Raw genomic sequence first — 6,000 nt, 5'->3', positions numbered from 1 at the left:
TCTGTCACTTCTGTGTTTGATCCATTTCAATTTAATTAAGTGGTCAAATTTTAAAGTATCTTTTTTCCATCTTGAAAAATAAAATTCTTCACTGTAACTTTTCAGAAGAATGTCTAGCTAGGTCTTGATTTTTCATTTGGAATAAGTCTGAGGTTTTACACTCCTGAGAGATTGTTTAAGCAGCCATCTCACTTATCTGCTGTAAAAACAATATTTTAAAGAGGCAATTTTCTGTGAAAGAAGCTGGTCCGACATGTGACTCTCTTCTGTCTTGGATGGATCATTTGCTCAGACATAGTGAATTCTGCAGGATCTGATAACTTCATTGCTCACGAAGTAATCACAGAGAAAGAATCAGTTACTATATCATCATTTCTGCTTTGTTTCTTATTTCTTGCCATTTACACTTGAAAAAAGTCCTTGAGTTATTGATTAGTCTTCTTGGCTTAAAGGACCTGTCTTTTGCCAGGCTGAAAGAAAAAATTATTCAGATTCTTTACTTTTGATTCACCATTGCTCTGACCTAATGAATGGTATCCTTCCTTCTAATGACCCAAAACATCAAGGGTGGCTTCCTACTCTGTGAAAAGACACAGGTCCAGCTATTTCATTGGGATAAAAAACTTGTTAATAAAATCAGCACAGTGCCTCAGATGTTCCCCTGTTAGACCTCCGGCAGCAGAGTCACAGATCTTAAGAAGAAGAAGAAAGGGAAGGGGAAACAGAGATTCATGGGAGAAAAAAAGGGGGGGAAAGTGTGATTTTAGATGGTATCAAACAAAAGAAAATAATGTTACCACCAGTCCTCTCCCACCAAATTTGCCTCTGCCCACTTCAATGGTGGGCACTGCTCAGGTCAGGGATTCATTAAAATGCAATAATGTGACAATATTTCTGAAAACAGGGAGCCATCGTGGAGCTACTTGAAGAATTCTCCTTAAAGGGACCGATTCAAACCCAACTAGGATCTCCTGCATTGATTTCAAGAGGCTTTCAATTACATCAGAACCCTGTGGGGTTGAAACAAATGCTGAGTGGGCTGTTGGCAAGGTGTGTGAGGGAGCCAGCACTGCTGGGACAGAGTTTATCAGGGACAGGAACACACCAGCACTGCTGGGACAGAGTTTATCAGGGACAGGAACACACCAGCACTGCTGGGACAGAGTTTATCAGGGACAGGAACACACCAGCACTGCTGGGACAGAGTTTATCAGGGACAGGAACACACCAAAGTTCATCAGAAGTCTCAAACTTGTTGTATCTAGACTATCTAGACTATCTAGGCTATCTAGACTATCTAGACTATCAGTATTTCCTTCTCCCCCAGTACATTTTACAACTGCATGTCCTTTTCAAATGCCCTTGCACGTCCTATTCCCAGCACTGACCTCTACTGTCTGTGCTGGACTTGGGTATTATATTTTACTGAAATGAGATCTCTTTAATCAGCTTTCAAAACATTGTGAACTGGAACTGCTCTTATTTAAAAGTTTAACTTTACTTTCATCAATTTATAATCAGAGTTCCTCTGGTATGTTTGATTCCTGACAAACAAGGATAAAAGTCTTGTGCCCCCATTGCTAATGAGATGATAAAACAGCAGGGATCAAGTTTTTAATTACTACAGGCTATGCACTGGAGAGGTACCAGTGATATTTTCTATTGCATGTCTAAGTTGTAACTTCAGGCTTATGACAGTCATGCTGTGTTCCTCTGCCTTTGATGATCACTCATCTTTGTCTCCTGAGAACACACAAAAATGTCTGAGCTGGGCTCCTGGGGGCTGCAATTATTGCTGTAACCTGGCACAGGTTCCAGGGCAGCACCAGCTCTGCTCAGCAAGGATCCCGTGCCGGAGCCAGGGAGAGCACACGCAAAACATCGGCAACTTCTCACACAATCTAGATTCTCCATCTAGTTGTTTCTTTAATAATTACGCTTCTAATTAAGTGGGAGAATAATTTAATATTGTTCCCTTTTTTCCTTTTAGAAGCACAATCTGTTACCTTCTCATACATAAAGCATCAGGGCCACAGGCACGCAGCAGTGCACGTTTTTGGCACTAGGGGAGCCAGGTCTTGGAGAACTGGCAACACAAGCATGATTTTGGAAATGATCATCATTCCTACCCACGTTTATAAGCTTGTTGAGTGAGTTTTGTTTCCTGGAATAAAATTAATATCGATGCAAGGGATTAAAATGCATGTCTAAGTAATAAATATCTTCATTATTGGGCAGAGAGAGCTGGGGCTGGTAACGTTGCAGGCCTGTCCTTCCCGTCCCCAGTGCTGCAGCTCTGCAGCACCCTGCTCAGCCTGCATGCATGGGGCCATCACTGTGGCTCTGCCAGTGCTGCTGTCACACAGAGGAGAGAGGGTTCCCTTGGGAGCCCTGCAAGGCCAACAGAGGAGCAGCATGGGCACAGCAGGAAGGTCCCCTCTCCCTGCTGCCCTGGGCCACAGCTCTGCTCACACCACCAGGGATCCGTGGGGAGGAAAAACCTGAGGAAAACCACTCCAAGTATCTCCTCAATGAACCTCTGTGAGGTTTTTTCTCTGAAGTTCATCTTCTCATGAACGAGTTTGTGAAATCTGAACTTGAGCCCACCAGGTTTTTCAAATCAAGCAAAGGCTGTTTCCACTCAGGCCATGTCCCCCAAAACTTCCTCTGAACCCACCACTGCTTTTCTTCTGCCACAGCTGCACAGCTTTGCCACTGTTCCATGGCATCCTACAGACATAATTTCCTTTAAATCCCTTTATGCTGAGAGAGCACTCTATGAAAAATTATTTCATCCCTACTTTGTGTTGCCTTTTCTGTTTAATCTCTGCTTGATGTGAGAGATAGGTATGTCTCAGCCTTTTATCCAACTAAAATGAAGCTGCCATTCCTTTCCTTAGTTCCTTCAGTTTGTACTTCCTCTCTGCAGCTAAATCCTAACCCAGGACAGAGTTTTCCCTCTGGGGAAGGAGTGAAGACCACAGAAGCAGTGACTTCTCCAGTGGAGTCAGCAAGGGGAAAAAGATGAGCCTGGGCTCAGGAGCAGGAGGTCCCCCTTGAGTGCTGAAATACAAAAAAAAAAAGAAACTACTTTTTCTCTGCCTAAACAAAGATTTTACAGTGGCGTTTGCATTTGGCATCTCATTTTTCTTCAGCAAATTTATTTCCTGTGACTCTTTCATTAGAAGAGCTGTAGTGTGCATCAAGAACATTATTTTGCTTATACAAAAGGAAAACTGGATAATAGGTGCTTTTTATGTCTCCTGCTGCTGGGGAGCCATAATATTTAAGTCATAAATGGGCAAATGTCAAAGCGGGTCTCCCGCTGTGCCTGACTCCCTCTAATAATTAGGTGATGTTTTATTGTTCTGTGACTGAGTTGTGAGTCCAGCTGTCAGCTGACATAACTGCTAATGGAAGGACCACATTCCTCATGAGCAGACAACTCCCTTCAAAACCCATGGCATATTTACAGCCCTCAGAGCTGCAGGATCAGGTTTCAGGCCATAGCTGTGCACAGCAAAGCAATATCTCAGCCTATGTGACTGCAAGGATTTGACTGCAAAATTTCATATTCATAGACAATAAGGAGGACCAGACCTTCCAGCCAGCTATGAGTGGGCCTTGCCTTTTTCTCCCCCATCCATGGAATCAGAAGGAAGGAAAGAGCACCTTTGTGGTTCCCAGCCACCACAGTAGACATTTGGAGCAGCAACCCAATAAAAAGATTTAGCAGCTTGCCAAAAGGCAAAACCTTTCTCTTGGGGCTGCCAAACCCAGGGGAGAACCTTCCCACCCTGACTTACCTGTCCTCCCAAGGGCCCAGGCAGCAGCACCCGCTCAGCACCTGCTGGAGGAGCTGCTCTGGCAGAGTTAGATCCTGCTGGAGGGAACGAGGGTTGGTGTCCATAGGAATGGGGATTGGTGTCCATGGGAATGGGGGTTGGTGTTCCATAGGAATGAGGGGTTGGTGTCCATAGGAATGAGGGGTTGGTGTTCCATAGGAATGAGGGGTTGGTGTCCATAGGAATGAGGGGTTGGTGTTCCATAGGAATGAGGGGTTGGTGTCCATAGGAATGAGGGGTTGGTGTTCCATAGGAATGAGGGGTTGGTGTCCATAGGAATGAGGGGTTGGTGTCCATGGGAATGGGGGTTGGTGTTCCATAGGAATGAGGGGTTGGAGTCCATGGGAATGGGGGTTGGTGTTCCATAGGAATGAGGGGTTGGTGTTCCATAGGAATGAGGGGTTGGTGTCCATGGGAATGAGGGGTTGGTGTCCATGGGAATGAGGGTTGGTGTTCCATAGGAATGAGGGGTTGGTGTCCATGGGAATGAGGGTTGGTGTTCCATAGGAATGAGGGGTTGGAGTCCATGGGAATGAGGGGTTGGTGTTCCATGGGAATGAGGGGTTGGTGTCCCTGGGAATGGGGGCTGTTGTCCCTGGGAATGGGGTTGGTGACAGGGGTCCTGCTGTGGGGCAGGCGCTGGCTGTCTCAGGGACTCTCGCCAGGCATTCTGCAGGGACAGGGTGTGTCCCTGTGTCCCCCTGGCAGCACAGGGATGGTCCCTGGACGTGTCCCGTGTCCTGGGCCTGTCTGGAGAGCAGCCAGGGGAGGGCACAGCTGCAGGAGCTGCAGGAGCTGCAGTGGGACCCCTCTGTGCTGGGGAGCCTCGGGTGAAGGGAAGGGTGGGAGCTCGGGATCAGCCTCTCCAGGAGGTGCCCTGGAAAGGAGGAGGGAAAGGTTCTGCGGATCGGGAGCTCTGTGTGCTCACAAACCCCTCCTGTGGCAGCTGTCACACGTGTCCAGCAGCACTCAGGACACGCGGGGTCCGTGGGACAGGACTGTTCTGAGGATTGCTGTGATTGCAGAAAATCAAATCAGCTCCTCGCTATTCCATATTCTAGCAAGAACTCCCCACTGAAAGGGCACTCTCCTTCAGCATGTGCTTGGGAAAACAAGACAAACATAGCTCATTCAAAGGCAGCGTTCAGGAAGAACACTGAGAAAACGCAGAATCTTAACACCTCCCTCCCTAACCTTTAGTCTGTGAAACCTTCTCTGGTGTGACACCATTTTCTGGGCAGAATCCTTAAGGGCAGTCCCATATTGCCAGAGTTTTTGATAGGAAATTTATTTGCCACGGCATTCTATTGGACATAAAAATTATATTTAAAAAAATAGCTGAAAAGAAAGGCAATCATTAAATCAGTAAATTCTAGGGCTTTACTAACAGCCCTATATTGACCCTGGTGAAGATGTTAATTCACTTTAGTGGTTATAGGAATAGGAAAAAAAGCACAGTGGGGAAAAAAAAAAAAAGGAAAAAAGAGGAAACAATGTGAGATATTTTTCTGCTTTCTAAACACTAACTAATCAATCAGCCGAGTTTTTGCTAGATAAGAAAGTTCCAGTGGTGGCTATTTGTGAGATACTTAATGCACAGAGACTTTTTTAAAAATTATTTTTGCCCAGGAGACAAATGTGTAACCATATGATTTTTTCCCCCTGCTATGTTAAAAATGCATTTATATTTTTTCAAGCACACCCCGATTAAAGAGGGCACATCTGTTTTAAGTCCTTCTTTATGAAAATTACTGAGCTTCCTCTGAAAGCTTATCTTTTAATTTCAAAATTCTTTGTAGCAATAACTTAGATAATAACCAACCATATTTCTGTCTTCTTTAGAGGAGAAAAAAAGAGAGAGAGAGAGAGAAAGAAAGAACCATTTTGAGCTTTGAACTCCCCCTCCCTCCCCTGGCTGGGTCTCCTTTGAAAAGGCCCCCCTCATTTGCGTTTAAAATGGATGTTCCGTAGTGCTTGATTAGTGCTCGTGTGGGATAGCAGGCGCTCGGAGCGCCGCGCTCAGCTTGAGCCCGCGGATTATTCATCAACTTCCCCGGCAGGGGGGACCCTGCCCTCTCCCGCTCACCACCAAAGCCCTCAGCCTGCCTTTTTAGCACGGCTTTTTTTCCCCTTTTCACGAAGTTGGGGTTTTTTT

This window comes from Prinia subflava, chromosome 19, assembly GCF_021018805.1.
Source record: "Prinia subflava isolate CZ2003 ecotype Zambia chromosome 19, Cam_Psub_1.2, whole genome shotgun sequence".
Classification (NCBI taxonomy): domain Eukaryota; kingdom Metazoa; phylum Chordata; class Aves; order Passeriformes; family Cisticolidae; genus Prinia; species Prinia subflava.
This window is presented reverse-complemented; position numbering follows the sequence as displayed.